Consider the following 20225-nt stretch of genomic DNA (forward strand, 5'->3'; position numbering starts at 1 on the left):
AGAGCTAGGAAATGGTAGTGTTCAGCAGCACTATCACTTGTCCCAATCCTTGTACCCCAATGCACATTGCATGCAGGGCCAAAGGATTCACATTATTCTTTTCCAAATACACCCAAGGAAATTGTTAAACATCATCATTTGTGAATCTGAACGCAGCATGTAAAGTGTAAAAAGAGACCACAATCAGATATATATATTGTTGCTTACTGTGTTTGGCTGAGTGCAAATAACAACTACATACCTCTGCACTTCATTTCCAGATTGTAGAGACCTTTGGCACAGCCTTTAGACAGAAGCAGGCCGGGGGGGGGGGGTAACCCCTCGCCCACCCCCTACCCATACCTAACTTGGGTGTCATTTGCAAGGGCAAGGTAGGCAGCAGCAGTAGGTACTGTCAACATCTGGGCCCCATCCTTACTGCCTGCCCTACAAACACGGTTGAGCTGTGCCTCTGATACTGCTCTGGACACTGAGCTCTGGGTTTTTGATCCAATGTTCAGTGCAGAGAGCAGCAACTGTAGGGTAAACATTAAAGGGTCCATTCTTGTGCCCCAAAGGGTGGTGGCAGACGTGGCTACTCGGGGAGATTAGTTGCTCGGTGACAAATTGCCTCTTTTTTGCGTGACCAATCTCCCCTAAATGCCTTTCCACTGGCGAGAATGTAAATCGCCAGCGGGATGGCACTTGGAACACTTCATTTTCCAAAGTCTCCGGAAGTTGCATCACAATTAATGCCAAAACCCGAAGAAGAGGCGATTTGTCACTGGGTGACTAATCTCCCCAAATAGCAGCGTGTGGCACCACCCTTAGCACTCTTCCACTTGCTTCCCTTGGGTAGTAAATGACCCCTCTGATATTGTTACTGCTCAACAAAAAGTAATAGTAAAAGTTAATAAGTAAAAAGTGAAATATGAACCAGATTAAAACACAAATGAATACAGACAGAATCAAAGGTAAAGTGAAACAGACAAAACAGTAACAATGTGATCTGTGAGACCCGGAAACAGTGGGCTTTTAAATAAAACAGAGGGAAACAGTAATGCCCTGTGACCCAAGATGTCTCAGGAAGGATACAAATTGGATTAAAAATTGGTGAAGGTAAAAAGAACAACGTAGAGATGGAAAAATGTTTCTAGTCAGCCCAATCGGTAATTATTTGAAACAGGAAAAAGGTTTTTGAGAAAGCAAGGCAACCTCCACTAAATATTTCATTTTTTGTATGGGCTGGATCCATATCTGCTACAGCAGGGGTCCCCAACCTTTTTTACCCGTGAGCCACATTCAAATGTAAAAAGAGTTGGGGAGCAACACAAGCATGAAAAAGTTCATTAGGTGCCAAATAAGGGCTGAGAATGGCTGTTTGGTAGCCCCTATGTTGACTGGCAGCCTACTAAAGGCTCTGCTTGGCACAATACTTAGTTTTTATGCAACCAAAACTTGCCTCCAAGCATGGAATTCAAAAATAAGCACCTGGTTTGAGGACACTGAGAGCAACATCCAAAGGGTTGGAGAGCAACGTGTTGCTCACGAGCTACTGGTTGGGGATCACTGTGCTACAGTATTAAACCTTAATGTAAAATTCTTATTTATATATTGCTGATTTATTGAACAACAATTTCGAGATTTTCCCGCTTACAGTACAAGGTCCCCACCATGCACACACGTACACAAGGGTCAGTTTTATTAGGAGCCAATTAAGCTGCTTGTATGTTTTTGTAGCGTAGGAGGAGAATGGAGTATCCAGCGGAAACCCACACATAGACCATACAAAGTGCTATCAGGTAGTGGTCTGGCTGCAATTTAACCTAGGAAATCAGCACTGCAAGGCAGACATGCTAACCACAGCACCATTTAGGCAGTAAACGCCTTAAATAATTTTGCTCTTGGGGTCATTAACATAGTTTTTGCACTACATATGGGACTTGAAATGACCCCTGCAGCAGTACTTTTCTGCCTACAATGTGTGAAGCTATGGCTTTGCTCCAGCTTGTTCCATGTAAGCTTTTCTTTAAGTGAAATGGGCAGAGTAGAGCAACACCTTCACAAGGCAAGGCCACTGATCGTAAATATTATAGACTTACAGTGCAGCATCGCTGATCATAATTTTACAACAAGGTCTGTCTGGGATTCTGTAATCTGTAAAAATTATAATAAGAAAAGTAGGGATGCACCGAATCTAGGATTCAGTTCGGGATTTGGCCTGGATTTAGACTTTTTTCCCCCCACTTTTTTTGCACATGCAAATTAGGATTTAGATTCAGTTCAGTATTCGGCTGAATCTATCACAATGGATTTGAGGATTCAATGCATCTCTATAGAAAAGTATCCCATGCTATATGAACAATTATATCCTTACATCATGATGCGCATTGGGCAAGGTCCTGCCTTGTTGGATCCATTACAGTTCAGTAGCCCTGGCTGGGTCTTCTGTCTCTAATGGTCCATCTTGGTATGAGGGGAAAAGATACCAGCCCACGTCATGTTCATTATTCTGCTCCAAAGTTTGCTTTAGACTAGTTGTCATGTTCTGCATTATGTAACAGCTATTTTTATAAATGATATTATGTATTTTGTTAGGAGTGTTTCTGAAAGGTCATTGCTTGGTGATGAAGAAACCTCTGGTGTGTGGAAAGCCTAAGCACTAGAAAAATTAAAGATGGACATTTTAGTTCATTAAAGCATTTCTCGACTGCTAATAGAACTGCCTTAGAAACCAAATAAATGTTACATGGCGCCTCCTGTTCTCTTATTTACATCTTCCCTCTCTTATCTATTACTTTACTTGTGTCTTAGCTCAGGGATGTCCAGTTTCAAGAGTCAAGAGCCCTAACTTATTCCTTTTAGTTTTTTTGAAAGCAGCAGTATGCACCCGTTTTCAACATGACCCACGTAAACCAGGCTTCTTTGTTCTTTGATATTATCTCTTGCAGTCGAACCCCTGTATATTAAACTGCCCGTTATCTGTAAAACTAAGAAACAGGCAATGTCTTGGGGTGGTGGCTTGTTTATACAGAGCTCATTGTCTCTCACTAAACTAAAGGTGGGCATATATGGACCACCACTAAAATGCCCTTTGGGAGTTACAGATTTTCTGTATACAGAGGTGAGGTTAAATGTTGTCATTTGGACTTGGGGTAAAGGATCAAAGCAGGATTGTTGACTAGTATTTCTAACCAGAGCAGTGTATGGCTGACTTAAATGAAGCAACAGGTATTAAAGGAGAACTAAACTCTAAAAATGTATATGGTTAATAAATGCTATATTTTACATAATAAGCTTATTGTACCAGCCTAAAGTTTCAGCATCTCAATAAAAACAATGATCCAGGACTTCAAACTTGTCACTGGGGGTCACCATCTTGGAAAGTGTCTGTGACACTCACATGCTCAGTGGGCTCTGAGCAGCTGTTGAGAAGCTAAACTTAGGGGTCGTCACTAATTATCCAGCAGAAAATGAGTTTGGCCTGTAATATAAGATGATGCTATAAGGCTGATTTTTAAATTCTAATGCTAGTTGCATTGGTTTCTGTGCTGTGATGTAGTAATTATCTGTATTGATTATAAATCAGCCTTATATTGTGACATTTCTATTCTATGTGTACTATATATTGTGAGTCAGTCCCTAAGCTCAGTAAGTGACAGCAGCACAGAGCATGTGCAGTGAATCAGCAGAAAAGAAAATGGGGAGCTACTGGGGCATCTTTGGAGACACAGGTCTTTCCTGCTAAAGGCTGAGGTTACTATTAGCTGGTACAGAAGCACAAAACATAATGTATAACATTCCTAGCCTACTTCTTTAGTTAAGCTAGGCCATAGCCACAAAGATGCAGTCATAAGAAATTAAGATTCTTGCGATTTTAGGATTGTGTGCGGAGTGTCCCGACATTTTTCGTACCATGGCAACCGGTCGTTTCAGATTTGTTATTTTTCCTAATCTGAATGGTTAATGGTATATTATTAGACTAAAACAAACAAGCATTCATCGCACAAAGAATAAAATCTGCACGTCTATTGCCAGCTTCAGGCTTTAGTTCTCCTTTAATAAAAGAAACAAAACCATCCATTAAATATGTTATAATTTTAAAAAAACTTATAAAGAGTATACCCATTTCATATCTTACTGATATGCCAATGCTGAACAAAGGCTTCTATTGCCTCCCTAAGAATGTGACCAGTGATCTGTTAATATCTTTGAGACATCAGGACTCGTATATTGTGTACATGCAATGCCACAGGGCTGTTTAATACCATCATTTTTGCACGCAAGTCTATACACCCAGCTAGGTGGAAGCCATCCCAGGTATTAGGTGGTACAACTGTAGAAAGTGCTGTGATTGCCAAGGCCCCTAAAACCCAAAACCATTTTGAGCTGAATATGTCAGACCCTGAATAAAAAAACGGGTTCCTAATGGCAGCCCTGCCCAGATAGTCGCAGAGCATAAATGCTAAGAATAACCGGTTAAAGATATTCATATGCTTCATGCAAATAATTAGGATATTACAAGTCAGTGACCAATTACCATACTACTGGTATGGGACCTGTTATCCAGAATGCTCCGGACCTGGGATTTTCCAGATAATGGGGCTGTTGGATCTCCATACTTAGAGGGGCTGTTCACTTTTCACTGTAGAGCAGTGATCCCCAACCAGTAGCTTGTGAGCAACTTGTTATTCACCAACCCCTTTGATGTTGCTCCCAGTGGCCTCAAAGCAGGTGCTTATTTTTGAATTTCTGGCTTGGAGGCAAGTTTTAGTTGCATAAAAACCAGATGTACTGCCAAACAGAGCCTCCTGTAGACTGTCAGTCCACATAGGAACTACCAATCACAGCCCTTATTTGGCACCCCAGGAACTTTTTTCATGCTTTTGTTGCTCTTCAACTCTTTTTACACTTGAATGTGGCTCACAAGTAAAAAAGGTTGGGAGTCACTGCTGTAGAGAGTGATATTATAAGAACATTTGCAATTGGTTTTCATTTTTTAATTATTTGTAGCTTTTTAGTTATTTAGCTTTTTATTCAGGAGCTCTTCAGTTTGCAATTTCAGCAATCTACTCCATAATACCTTAGCAACCATGCACTGATTTGAATAAGAGACTGGAATATGAATAGGAGGGGATCTGAATAGAAAGATGAGAAATAAAAAGTAGCAATAACAATTTATGTGTAGCCTTACAGCATTTGTATTTTAGATGGAGTCGGTGACAAACTGACAAAGACAAATAATTCTAAAACAAATAAAAAAAAAATAATGAAGACCAAAAGAAAAGTTGCTTAGAATTAGTCATTCTATAACAAAGCTAATTTAAAGGTGAACCACCCCTTTAAAGTCTTTTAGTTTGTTATGGAATAACCTATTTCATGCAACTTTGCAATTGGTCTTCATTATTTCTTTTGGCTTCCACTTCTACATCTGTCCAGCTTTTAAATGGGGGGTGACTGTGTACAATCAGGCACTAATAAATTATTGCAATTTATAGGGAGCCCTGGAATTACTGCCATTAGGAGGTGTTACTTCCATGGTCCCTTTAGCAAGTTGCACCAAAACACAACTGACTTGTTACTGATGCAAGCACATTGGTGCAACGACAAAATGGTGCAATTTCCACTAAGAAAAAATGGTACTGCAATGTGTGCTTTACCAAAGCGGATACTGTTATCAGCGTAATATTAAATCATGCTCAGGCTGCTGCATGATGTTTAATGGGTTCCTGATATTAAGCTGGAATCTGGGAAAATAACACAAGCATTGTGAGTAAAGAGCATGATTATCTGTGTCTGTTTATGCACATGTTAAAGGAATTGTTCAGCATACAAATAAAAACTGGGTAAATAGATAGGCTGTGCAAAATAAAAAAAAGTTTAATGTAATGTTTCAAGGTTGGAGCGACTAGATGTTTACAGGGCTGGATTTTGCGAATCCGCACCCCAAGGCCGCATGGTCCTAGTGCTGGCCCCTTTATGTTTCCTGGAAAAAAATATCGGCCTTCCTTTATATTTATCCTTTATATTTACCCTATTAATAACATTGGGATCAACCATCATTTTTAAAATACCGGCCAGGTGGCAACCCTAGCACATGCCCCCCCCCCGGCATGGTCCTGGCACCGGCCTAGCGGGGAGCTTGCAAGCACGCTTGCGATGGAGCACTGGGTAGCTTTGAGTCCCCAGTGCTCCTCAGAGATGCGGCTGGGCGGCATGCCGCCCTAGGCCCTGTCCTTTATGGTGTGGCTGCAAATTCTGGCCTAGATGTCTAACATAATAGCCATAACACTACGTCCTGCTTTGCAGCTCTCTTGGCTACCAGGCAGTAACCAATCAGTGACTTGGGGGGGGGGTCACATGGGTCATACCTGTTGCTTTCGAATCTGAGCTGCATGCTGAGGATCAATTGCAAACTCACTGAACAGTTATGTCCCATGTGGCCCTCCTTCAAGTCACTGACTAACTCAGAGTTAGAGAGCTGAAAAGCAGGAAGTAGTGTTCTGGCTATTATGTTACACCTCCAGTCACTCCGGCCTTTAGACATTACATTTTTGGCTAACTAACTATATTAGAAACATCTTTTTGCACAGCCTATCTATTTACCCAGTTTTTATTTTTAGATTGAGCTGTTCCTTTAATATCAACGGTTGAACAGTGGAACAGCGAGTGATGTACAGAAGTTGTTCAAGAACTTCCAGATTTCATTGACATTTCTGACACATTATATTCAGCCAGTAAAATCATTGTATATATACATGTGAATGTTATAAATACTTAAATGGGGCAAGAAAGCTGTCACTGCTGGGCGCTACAGCAGGCTAATGCTGACCATGTCGAAGGAACCAAATGCGTCTCTGGTGCCTTGGGGCATAATTCTGTGTGAGTTTTGTCTCCTGTATCCCACTAACCAGTTCCCATCTGTTCCATACATCGGCCTGCAAGTCTCCCTTTTCTATCTTCATTTACATGAGTGTGCCACTTCTGCTTTCTTTTCATTGTATTATTCTCTGTCTTTGAAATTGCTGCTTCTTTACCCTTTTCTTTCACTTCCCCTGGATTGTTTTTTTTTTATTATTTGGAGTGGTTGTATCAGAGGTGATTCTAATGCAGGAGCCACCTGAGGCAAAAGGCGATTACCTTTTCCTGCGCCAGACAGGGTGCACATTGGTAGTACAGAGATAGGGTTGCCACCTACACGGTTTTGACCCAGACAGCCCGGCTTTTTGAATGGCTGCCGGGTCAAACCTGCCTGCCCGGTTTTCCAAATTAGGAAAACCGGGCAGGATTTCCTATGATTCACTCGGTGACCGGCCAATCTTGTCATAGCCCTGACGTCACTGCCCCGCTGCATCACAGCCCCGCCTGGATTGCACCTGGCGAAAAGGTTGTAGTCTATCAATTGTACCCTATCGTACTAATAAACCGGAAATTCGTCTTTTAAAGGTACAAGGAGCAACTTGTTTTTGCTTCCCTTGGTAACCTGCCCAGCGCTGACTGAGGTGAGTTTTTCAACTCGCCTTATTATTTGTGCATTGCCCCTGGTTACTAATTTTAAAATTGTTCACTTCCTGCTTCCTAACCTGGTAACATCTGTTCTCCTATGACACTTTTGGTTTGCTAGCTTCTCTATGACATCACTCCTCCCTAGTTCTGGTTTGCCCAGATAAAAAAAAAATCAGCAAATCAGATGTTAGTTTTGAAAAGGAGACCAGAAAATATTAGCTACTGAATGGTTGCTTGGGGTTACTAGACCAGTAACAAACATTGCACCTTCTATTATATGCCCCTTTATGTTTCTATAAGATCCTTCAGCAGCCCTATGATCATCACTGGGTCTGATTTAGTTTGTATCGCACTGATGCTTTGTGGTTTTTTTTTTAGATAAATATTCTTTTAAACAAGGGTCATTTTGCCTATTGATTTCTTTAAGCAGCGTCGGACTGGGGGGCCCAGGGCCCCCCGGGCCTGCAGCTTTAGGGCCCCCCTACACCATCCCCCGGTCCCCCAGCCGCAAAGTCCATCCATGGCCCCCTCCGCATGCGCATCTAACTTTTTACGGAGTGCAAGTGCTGCTGGTGTCTTGGTTAGGAGAAGGAGTGCAGGGCGCGGGACTGGGCCTGCGGGTGTTTTTTCCAGGTGTCCCGCTGGCCCAGTCCGACCCTGTCTTTAAGAGCTTTTACAGGTGTCCATGTTATACCGTTGCCAAACCATAAGGAATATGGTGGGGGAGTTGCAATGCTTTGCATCTTCCATATATACCATGTATGCCTATAGAAGATGCAGTTGTCATATAGGACCACTAGAGGTGTTATTGCATTGGTATCTATGGAGAATGCGGTTGATAGGAGTAATCAGAGGGACTACTCCTATTCAAAAACACTTTTTATCTTTTGTGGTGAACCACTTTGACATTTAAAATTATATGACTATATATTATATCTGAATAATAGTTCGTAATCAAATATAGAGAAATAGATGTTGTGGAACTTCAATAATGTATTCCTACATTATCCCTACTTATAAGGAAGGTATATTGTCCCTTTAAGGGACAGGGAAATATGTTTAATATACTGCACAGAAGAGAGATGGCATGATCAAATATATAAACTTTACAGAAGGGAGACCAACGCAGGGCAGAGCCAACCAACAGAGATGGTAACGAGAGCCAATGTGTTACAGAAGCCAGAGAAAAGATTAATGCAGAATGTTAATGAGGAGGTTATGGTTCTGCAATCTAGGGGTTTTACACCCTTTGCTAAATGGACAGGCTGGGTGTGAAAATTCGTTCTCATCTGTCAGGGTTTTTTTATGTTTCTATGGAAATATATGAGAGATGGTTTGCTTTTGTGTGCCTTGGTATTTAGCTCAACCCCTTGAGCACAGGGAGGTCACGGAGGGAAGGCTGGAATAAAGATCCAATCTTTAGTAATGCAGTCAGATACAAATGACACTTTCAGTTTTTGTGTTATCTCTTACTTATTCCTCCTACATTTCATAACTGGAAACTTTTTATTGCTAGCGGGCTGCAGGTTAAACAGCCTTGTCCTAGAATTTGGTTTAATCCACATGCCTCCAGTCTTGTCTGAAAGCAGCAGGGAGAGAAGTATATTCTTCTTCTAAACCAGGGGATCCCAAACTGTGGGGTTGGTAAATAGTGATGGGCGAATTTGCGCCATTTCGCCGAAAAAAAACACAAATTTCCTGCGAAATTCACGAAACGGCGAAAAATTTGTGAAATGTTTCTCGTTTTTGACGCCAGCGCCCGTTTTCTGACGCCGGCGTCCGTTTTCGGAATTTTCACCAACGAAATTTTGCGGGCGAATTCGCGCCTGCCGAATAAATTCGCCCATCACTATTGGTAAAGCATCGGCTGCTGGAGGCCTAATTTCAAGGCCAGTAAGGGAGGAATAAATACATATTTGAATTCTGGAAACTATGGCAGGGTGACTTCTTGAGCAATATTTCCTTATATGAACATTCCCACATAATGGGGAACAAATGCTGGACCTCAAAGGGGAACTAAGCCCAAAAATGTCTAAAACTTCTGATCAGAGGAATATGTGAAGCTGTAGTTATTCATTAACTGTGTAAGTGACAGTGTTCTGGTTACATATAATGTGTTCATCATCACCAAATACTAATCACATTAGAGAGTCCAGGGAAGTACTGCACTTTCATTCTTTTCATTCTTTATTTTAAAATCATAAAATCTAGGAAAAGGTTCAAGAAATAACACCTATATTGGATGTCAAATGAATTCCTTTTGAAAACCAGGAAAACAAATCACCGTCAAATATTTGCAAAAATAAAAAAGAACAACAAGTAGTAAGCCTGAATAAGGGCTATTGTCCTGCAGCTATACGGCACTTGTATGGAGCCTGGCAGCTGATAGAGCTCACTGTGTGCAGTAACTAGTACAGCTGAGTATATGGTTAGCATTACACGCCTACCCGCATGGTATAAAAATAACTATTTCAAGGAAATATAATTAGTACCTTTCTACCTGTTTCTTTATGATACTATGGAATCCGTATAATTACTGCACAGTAAGTTGGCATATCAGTATTGTCTGTGTATCGCTTGTGGGAAGATTTCTGTAGGGATCCAGCGAAGGGAGAGAGATGGGAGAGATGCAGTTATGCAAGTAAAGACTGTGCAATACTCACACCGATAGATATGAAGGCATTTGCCTTCTTGCTTTGCAAATGTGTAACTATTAACATGTAATCCTGTGCCTGTATAATAATTTCTATTCAAAGGTTTCTGTTGTTCAGTCTGTCCTGCTGGTGAAGGTGAGGGGTTGGGGGTTGCATCTAATTCTCCTTATGTCAAGATCCTTCCATTAGTATAAAATAGAAGCTGTTTTACAATTACTTCCCTGAGCCTTCACACTTCTCAGCAAACCTTTCACCCTCCCCTCCATAGAAATTAGTAAGGTCTCACAAAATACACAAATTATTCTAACCAAGATAAAAAAAGGTTTCTTACCAGCTTGTTGGTTGAGCTGCTCCAATCTCCTCAAAACTCCTTATTTAAAACCTGTCTCTCTTCTTCAGACTTTTGCTCCCTAACTTTGCTGCTTGTGCCTCGGCTCAGTCTGCCTCCATGTGCTGTGAATCTCGTTGTATCACCTTCCAGGTTCCTCACTGACTCTGACCTCAGTCTGCTTTCCACTTGCCCAGAGTTGAACAAGTCCCTATTTGCACTTCTCCACTCAAATGGCCACAGTTAAATTTAGATCCCTGCAAATATTCTCTATATCCCCAACCATTTTATTTACTGCCTGTCGTTTGGTTCTTCTGCCTCTTTATAATTGTCCCCTTTGTCTTTTCCCAGTCTGTCCATCTGGCTCCATTGTCTTTCTAATTCCCTGGCAATTATTCTCTTCTCTTTCCTCTTTGCTTCTGACCTTATGCTTGCTATCTTTCTATCTGTGTTTCTTCTTCTTTCCCCCCTCTTTAGACACTTCCCTTTGCCTCAGTTTCCCATTCAATCTGTTCTGCTCTCTGCCCCACTCTCTCTCTGTATCTGAGCAGTTTGTGATTGTGCACAGGAATCTGACAACGCTGGGCTGGATGATCTCCCCTCTACATGTGATCACAGTGTGTATTCACACTGCATCCTGGTGGAACAGAGAGAGAGGAATAGCATTGCATGGGCTCAGGATCACACATGTTCCCTATACCCCTTTATACTCCTGAGCAAAGTCAGCTTCTGAAAGTTCTACTGAACATGTTATAATTTTGTTTAAAAGACTATTATTACCTGTAATAATAATGATTATGTATTTTTTTTACAGTAGAACCCATATTTTAAGCTTTTCAGGGGACCAGAAAAAAAATTATGTAAAATCCAACAAAATGTAAAATCAAGGAAATTCATGATGTATTATATATTGGTTGGATACTTCTACTTTCTGATATGAAGAGGGGCTCTCCATGGCCAAATAATGGTTCTCAAACAACTGGCCTATATTGAAAAATCTATCTCTAAAGCCATCTTCCTGGCCAGTGATCCCCAACCAGTAGCTTGTGAGCAACATGTTGTTCTCAGTGGCCTTAAAGCAGGTGCATATTTTTTAATTCCTGTTTAGGCTACCAGTCCATATAGGGGCCACTAAATGGGCAATATCCTTATTTGTCCCACCCAGGAACACGTTTTTTTGCTCCCAAAATGTGCTTTTTACATCTGAATTTTTCTCACGGGTGAAAAAGGTTGTGGATCCCCATTCTAGGCTATGTTGCCTTCACCTGTTTCACAACTTTAAGGAGGTCACCTACCTTACATACATTTACATTACTAAAATACATTTAATATACATTACACATAAACAATGTCTTCTTGCTGCTCCCTTAACCCTGGGCTTTGGGTCTCCAGCATCCATACAAAAGTATTAGATACGGTGAGTGTAGCCAGTCAACCCACTGTTTATCCATTGTATTCAAACAACTTGGAGCTAGAATCAGGTTTCCAACTAGAGATTTAATGTCTTAGGTCAGACTCATGTGATGTGGTTCTAAAACACAGTTTCATCATTTCATAATGTTTCATTATATAAAATCTTGTATTATATAAAATCTTCGTATTGTATAAAATCTTCACATTTTGACTTTTTATGTTGTGAGAAGATGTTCCCAGAAACAAAGGATCTTAGAACAGGCTTTTCAGTTGTTCAGAATAATAGATGATGCCTCTGGGCTTGCTATGAGTGCAGAATGATAAAAATCCGTATTGCAGAAGGGAATTCAGTTCATGAAATATCCCATCTTAAAATAAAATTACAGCACTGGCCCAGACACAGTTTCAGTAAAACTTTAGTGGTTCAGGAGAGGTTATTTACTAAACTCCGGTCTGGCTTTTTGGTGCAAAATTAGAATTTTTCATGTTTTTTTTAAAAACTCAAACTTTTTGGGATTTATTAAAGCCAGATGCTGCAAAATCCAAAAGGATTGGAGGGGTCCCTATCCTATTTGTAAGTTTCTGTGTTCTGCGCTGGAATTAGCCCGAAAATCGGACTATTTCGGGCTTTTCATGCAAAAATATGAAAAATTCTGGCTTTTCAGGCAAACTTTGGGCGACTTCGGAAAACGAAACCCCGGGTTTGATTAGCGCCGGCATTTTTTCATTTTAGCTGGCGCAGAGTGAGGGAAGGCATTTGGGGAGATTGGTCGCCGCAAAGACGAGGCAGTTAGTTGCCAGGTGACCAAATCTCTCCAAAACGCCCAAGTGTGGACTTACCCTGAATATGGGAAATATTGATCTCCCTATAAGTGCCCTAGTTTTAAAAGCAGAATATTATATACAATCTGATAAGAAATAACACAGGTTTAAGATTAGGATAAGTTACCTTCCCCGCTCAGATCAGATTGATGATAATAAAAGACCTTTCTGAGTATGTAGAAAAGAACCCAAGACAGTTATATCAGATGTTGCTAGGAGACTTTCCAAAAATAGTTTAGGTAAATGGCTCTGACTCCTGTTTGCTCTTCCAACAAAATGAAAGGCATGTACAGAAAACCTGGTCACATGTCTCAGAGTGATTAATTTGAATTTTGGTTTGAGGGGAAAAGGGTTAAAAAGAGTCTAGATGAATAATCATCTACTAGTCTTTCCAAAGGTATTATATTATAAAGGGAAACTATTGCCATACAAAAAGAAATACAAGTTTCCATTTGTGTTTGAAGGAAAATGATATGAAATGTTCAGTAAAAACAGGATAGGGATGATAATGCATGAGTTACTTTGTACTTCTAGTCACTACGTCGCTTGAATCTACTCTCCTCCATTCAAGAGACAGAAATCTCGCAATGCTGTAAAAATTGTGATTAATGCTGCCTTTATATTAGAGTATCACTTAACATGAGTCACAGATTTATTTACTTAAGGGTATTCCCAGCATACAAAGGACTCCTGGCCATGCTTGGATACTGAAGCAGCACTATGCAGCTGGTAAGAAGAAGATTTCCAAACACAGCAGTACCTAGTTAAGCTAGGGAAGCAATGAATCCAGAATTGGCCTTTTTCAGATAGATTCAGATTTGACCAAATCTAAGTGCTTTGCCGAACCACATCCAAATCCTTGAAAACACCTGACTTTTCATCACATGAACAAGGAAATAAATTTTTTTCTTTTTAATCCTTCCTTACCCAAATTTGCATGTGCAATTTAGTATTCTGATATAGATTGGGATTTGGCTGAATCCTTAATAAAAGATTAGAAATTCACCCAAATCCTAAAAAAACTGTAGGTACCCACTGTACCACTGAGCCTCAAGAGATATAGGCAAATGAGCCAGATGTGGCCCTCCAATTAATTTTTATGGTCCCCTGTCCCCTGTGCATTACACTCCATACACTGCTGTGCTTTATTTCATCGTCTATATAACCTGGCCCACTCACATGTTGCATGTCAGCTAATTTGCCCACTACATGAAAAGAGTCGGCCAGTGCTAGGCTAGAGGAATGATAACTAGAGGATAGGCCACTATTAGAATACAAGCAGTAAAAGGTTGCAAAATGATACTTTTATCATTTTATATTCATAAAGAATAGGCACATTTATAATAATTTTTTGCACTTTTTTGTGTTAATGCAGGAAAAAAGTCTGCAAACATTAATGCACAGTTACATCTTATTTTCCCATATGGAAAAACATAGGAACAGAAATAATAGTCACTGGGGCATGTGCCAACATTTGGGACCCTTGTAAGTCAGTGTTTAGTAACACCCCCTTAAGCACAGCTTATAAATGGCTTTTGCATTCGGCTAATCAAAATGCCTGTTCCTAGTGCTGTCTCCCCCCAAGCCATTTTAATGCTGGGTGATGATGTCATGGGGGAGGAGAGCAGTAACGTAACTAAGGACGGTCGGCAAATATTCAGGTGATTGGCATAGCAGACAAAGGTTTGGATACAGGATTGATTTGGGGTGATTAGGTTCTACTACAAATCCAGACCCCATGGAACCTGATTGGCATTCTACCACAAAGTTTCACACACAAGCACTGCAAGCAACACTTTCTGTTGTTTTTCCCTCGTACAGCCAGCCGTGAGCTTTTCATTCTCTGGTGCATGTAGAATAATGACATGAAAATGGAAAACATATTTATTAACTCTCCAAGTCATACATTCATTAGTACACAAGAGGTGCTACAGATTAGACCAGCCAGAAATGTGGGTTCATTCTTCCTTTTCAGGCAGTGAAGGATAGAAATGTATATACTTAAAAACGGGCATTTTTTGGTTATTGTATACATTTTATTTAAGTGACATATTTCCGCCCAAAATGGTGTTTATTTTCTAAAAGGTGAATGGTCATTTTAAAGGGTAGCTTGGGTGACTTGGGCAATGTAAGGAGTTTGCTTGTACTTCTGCATGACTTTCCTCCAGGTACTCTGGTCTCTTCCCGCTTTCCAACAATATACAGACAGGGTAATTGTCTCTGGTTAAATTGACTATATGTAATAGAAACTTTAGATTGTAAACTCCACTAGGGCAGGACCAGTGTGAATGGTGTATAATCCCAGTGAAGTGCTGCAGAAATGTTTTGGCTCTATATAAATAATTAAGAACTAAATAAATAAATGTAATGCTTTCAATCATGTGTCTTTAAGAATCATAATCATATGTCTATAAGAACCATTACAAATAAGAACCATTCAATGTTACTTTTTTCCTTAGTGCACCTACAGTATACTCTGTGTTAGGGATAAACCCCATTTCCCTGTGGTCTGGTGCTTTCCCCTGTCAACTAAATGCTCTGCACCTGCTCTTCAGTGGCGGCGTGCCAGCTTCTTTTCCATCCGAGGGAAGAATGAGAAGGAGTTTGGGAATATATACCATATGGAGTCTATTCTCAGACATGCCAGATACAAGCCCACACCTTTTACACTTTAGGGCACCGAGTGGAGACAGAGGACTAACATTTTTCCACTTTCACAAAAAAAGTTAAGAGTAGTGATGAGTGAATTTTTTTGGCAAATTTCACTGCAAAATGACGCCCATAGACTAATGGGTGAAAAAATTTGTCGCACAAAAACATTATTTTGTCTCCAATAGATTCAATGCATTTTAACAAATTTTCACCTTTTCACGAATTTTCGGCAAAGCAAAACGAGCCAGATTTGCCAAAAACTAGTTACGAGCCATCCACTTATGGAAAACTCCTTTTCAAAGGGACAAATGTGCTTATGCTATAAACTTAGGTTTATGAATAAACATCATGAAAACATATCAGCCAAGTTTCTGAGGATCAAAGTACTCCATACCACCACACAGAACATAAAGTAGAAACTTCCATACAAGTATTTTATCATTTCTATAACATTACTATAGAATACATTGATAAACATTTAATGCTTTGACATTTTTTTTGCTCATAGACAAAATAGGTTTATTGAGTATAAGTCACATCTAAGCAACACACAGCTAAAAGAGCCACTCGCGTGCCAATAATTGTACAATTTGTAAAAAAAAAATCCAGTTTTTTTTTATTTTCACTGATAAATCATCGGAATGTGATGGTTTGGGATTAAATGCATTTCTTCATATTGACAAATCAGGTTCAAGTTGGACCCAATGGCCTGGGGCAAACCATATGTGACTGTTTCATATGCAGCATCAGACTGGAGACCCTTGGGCCCAATGTCGAATCTAACCTTCAGGGCCCTGCTGCTATGAACCACTCCTCCCTGCTGATAGGGTTGGTGCAGGGTTGTGACGTTTTGGGGGCGGGGTCACTACATTTTGGGGGAGGGGTCGTGATCAAATCAAAGCCCGCTTGGCAAGGAAGGGACTGTGGAACTTGGATTAGGTGAGTGGGCAGGGTTGGAAGGAGCTGAGAGAGGGTTGTGGGGGCGGATCTGAGGCAGATCAGGGCAGAACTGAGGTGGACCAGGGGTAGATCTAAGGAGGGCCAGGGGCGGAACAATATGCTGTTTTATTGTAAATGATTCTGGCACCCTGGCTCTTGCTTTCAAAATAGAGTGCAAACTTTTGTTTTTTACATAAATATATATAGATACTGTATATATATATATATATATATATATATATATATATATATATATATATATATATATATATATATATATATATATGTCTACAGAGACCCACAATCAAATGCTGTGCACATATATTCATTATGCATGTATTTCTGCAACAACTTCCTTATTCTCACCATGATCTCTAATTTTCTTTTCCTTCTATTTTTCATTTGAACTGCTGCATTCCTCCTTTTTCTTCATCTCTGCCTCTAATTCTCCCTTTAACCTTCTCTTCTTGCCCCTTTTCTATCCTGCTCCACCTTTCACCCTTGTGGCATTTTGCCATTCTCATTTTGCTTATACATTTTTTTTTATTCTCTCTTCCTTTCTCTTTGTCACATTCTCTTCACCTTTGATTCTCTCCTGGCTGCGTTCTGACTTTGATCACTTCTTAATTTTTTTCTAGATCTCTTTTTTGCTCTATTCTGCCAATTTATCCTTGCTTTCCCACTTCCTAGTAATCTTATACACTTATTTTCTTAAGCTCTTCTGTTATATAATTTTGTCAATGCTTCCCCTTTTCTGTTGTTCTTCCTTCCTTCTCTATACTCTTCTTTCACCAGTCACATTTTTCTTATTTTCTTCCCTTTTGTCTTCATGTCCCCTCTGCTCCATTTAGTTCTATTCTTATGCTTTGCAGTAACTTACAGTGCAGTGGCTGGGCGACCTTATTTTTGAGTTCATGGAGATGCCTATATAGAAATTTCTGAATCCATAACATTTAGATTTAGACGAATGCTGAACCCTGTACAAAAGATTTGGCCAGATCAGGAACCCAAACTGAATCCTTATTTGCATATTTAAATGAGCAATACAAAAACCCTACATCAACTGGAAACAAAGTTGTCATTCAGTTGTCAAGAACTTGATTTGGTTTGGTTGAACACGTGGAAGCCTGTTTATCAACAGTCTCATTTTAATGGTTTTAGAGGTTTTTGAAACCATGACTAAACTCACTTCTCTAAAACCACAAATATCATGAATTTTATTAAAAAACCTGAACTGAAAAAGCACAAATGGGAAAAGTCACAGAAAGGTTATGAAAACCTGGGACTTTTTCATATTGTTGCACAAAAGCTAGTTTTAAAAACACTCGAAAACCTTTTCCAGTACTAAACATGACATTTGCCATTGACTTCTACATGATTTCAACAGGTTTTAGCTGGAGTATGTTTGTGTTTGCAATTGTCACAGTTTGTCGCATAATAAATCCCATCAAAAAGCCCTTCTGAAAAAGGCGTGGTTTAATAAATTATCCTGTCTAGGATTTGGCTGAATCATGCAAATAATTTTAGGATTTGGTAAAATCCGCAGCCAAATCTTAGATTTGATTAGGTGTATCCCTACTTTATATACTTGCTATGAAAGGAGATCCTCACCTGAATAATTCAACCAATATTTATGTGCTGCATAAATTCAATGGAAGTTATCTTGATACATCTTGCGGTTAAAATATAATGGCCGTATATGCTGCAGCAAATACATTACACTACATAAGGCCAGGGAACTTTAATAAAATTATATAGAGTTGTTATAATGCCGTACACATGTGCCCACAGTATAGTTCAGGTGCCATATGTTATCAAATGTAGGGGGGAAGGAGGGTACCCCAAAAAATATTTTCAATCTTTTTCAGCTTATCACCCTATAAAAAGGAAAAGATGCCAGCGTTTTTCGGGACTTAGAAAAAATTTAAACTTTTTTTGGACCAAGTCCTATCTACTCTATTCTATTTCGCCTGGTCTGAGGTGGCGAAGGCAAGTCTGGCGAAAGAGGTAACGTTCAGTAAAATCAAAAACTTAGTGAATTTGCAAAGTAACGCTCTTTCGCCAGAGCAAAAATTCGCCTGGCATTAGAGTACGAAGTTGCGCCAGAGTCTATCTCCCTCACTAGCATAATTTTCGCCAGCGTTAGCCACTTCGCACTTTAGTAAATTCGCCCCCTAGACTGTCCACTTCAACATGCCAGAACTGAACTGGAGCACTTTGCTTGAACCTCATGTTTTCAGCCATTGCCTGGGATGAGCCGTACAGAAGCCCCACCATATAAGCAAAGGGCAAACTGATGGAAGATAATTTTTCCTATAAATAAGAACTGTTCCAAAATTCCTAATTGTGCACTCACACAATATCGCATTCATGCAATTACAAAGCTACGCAAAACAAGGTTTGCACATACATATCAGATTCAGATTGGGACAACTCCCTAGACAGATTCTTGGAAAAGGGGGGCATAGGTAAGGGAGCAATCTCTCAATACTATAAGAGAAACATTGGACTATACGACTATACCAAAGGAAAGGAGGGGAATGGATACAATGGTTACCTGATCTACATATGGCAGACATCCTGGAAGCACTGTGCAGCTGCATAAAGACACTACCCATACCTTCTTATAGAGAAATGTTTTTGAATATTCCATTGTTTCTATTATTCCTTTCTAAGATTATAAAAATTAAAATTATGGCAAGATAGCAAATACCCGAAACGCAACCAAAAGGACGCAGATATGTTCCACGCTCTCTGGAATTGCCCAATCATCAAGGAATTCTGGAGGGAGAGATTTTTTAATGCAAACCTCCTAAATTATACCCCGATATCTCCAGAATGAGCCACTCTAGGTCTCACAACATGCCTCCCATCCAAATTAACTAAAGGTAGTAAAAGGCTTCTAATTATTATATCATTGGTAGTGAAAAAAACCTATCCTTCAGGACTGGATCAAACCACAACCTCCATCCATTCCTCTCTTTCGGTCAAAACTGTCCCACTTGTTTAATATGGATTTGATTGAAGCCTCTATGCAGAAAGAAACAAGGGTTGAACAGTTCTTTGAAACATGGGAGAGCTATATTACTACACTACCAAATGAAAAACAACACGCTTTAGCGCAGTGCTTCCAAGGAACTTCCTGGTATACACAGAAAATAATTCTTCAAGATCCCCCAATAGTATTACAATAATCAATACTAAGCATTGTTAGTGAAGAAAGGAGGAAGTTTTAGACATATACAATTAATATTGCATGAAATAGTATATTGCTCCATAATAGATATGCACTACCTTATCCTTAAGGTGGCCATACACGGGCTGATAAAAGCTGCCGACAGACCGTGTCGGCAGCTTATTGGCCCGTGTATGGGGCCCCCCGACGGGGGGACAGAAAATCCCGTCGGATCGCGGCCGCATCTATTCGTTGATGCGGTCCCGCGATCCGACCGCCCGTTTGGGCATCGTTAGGATCCGATCGTTGGGCCCTAGGGACCACTATCGGATCAGCCTGATATTGCCCACCTCAAGGTGGGCATATCGGAGGGAGATCCGCTCGTTTGGCGACATCGAGCGGATCTCTCCATGTATGGCCACCTTAACTCAGGATCCAAAAGTTTGTAGTAATGACAATGTATATCAATAATACATATATGCAATCTCAAAACTGTATACAGAGATTAAGAATTAAAGTGACATGTAAAAATACTGTACTAATAACTTCATGCCTGAGACATGTAATAATGTCTGTTCATCAATAAAAAAAGATGTTTTTTTAAAAAAAAAAAAAAAAAACATGATCTGTTCCCATTGTTTGACATCTGGTAGCAAAACTGGAAATTGTTATTCAGACATTTTAGCAACACCAGAAACACTGCAGTAAATAACTTTCCTTTGTTTGCCAGGCACCAGTCCTGGTCCTATTGCCCAAA

At 40.0% G+C, this 20225-nt stretch overlaps 1 protein-coding gene across 1 annotated transcript in view; it reads right to left on the reverse strand.

Moving 5' to 3' along the window:
• kcnj4.S (potassium inwardly rectifying channel subfamily J member 4 S homeolog) overlaps nucleotides 1–10957 on the reverse strand; it is a 38007-nt gene extending 27050 nt beyond the window's left edge. Inside the window, exon 1 of the mRNA XM_018261259.2 lies at nucleotides 10471–10957. The gene's annotated coding sequence lies outside the window, so the exon portion shown is untranslated. The remainder of the gene's footprint in view (nucleotides 1–10470) is intronic.
• Nucleotides 10958–20225: the final 9268 nt, after the last annotated feature.

The sequence above is a fragment of the Xenopus laevis genome, chromosome 4S (genome assembly GCF_017654675.1).
Source record: "Xenopus laevis strain J_2021 chromosome 4S, Xenopus_laevis_v10.1, whole genome shotgun sequence".
NCBI lineage: Eukaryota > Metazoa > Chordata > Amphibia > Anura > Pipidae > Xenopus > Xenopus laevis.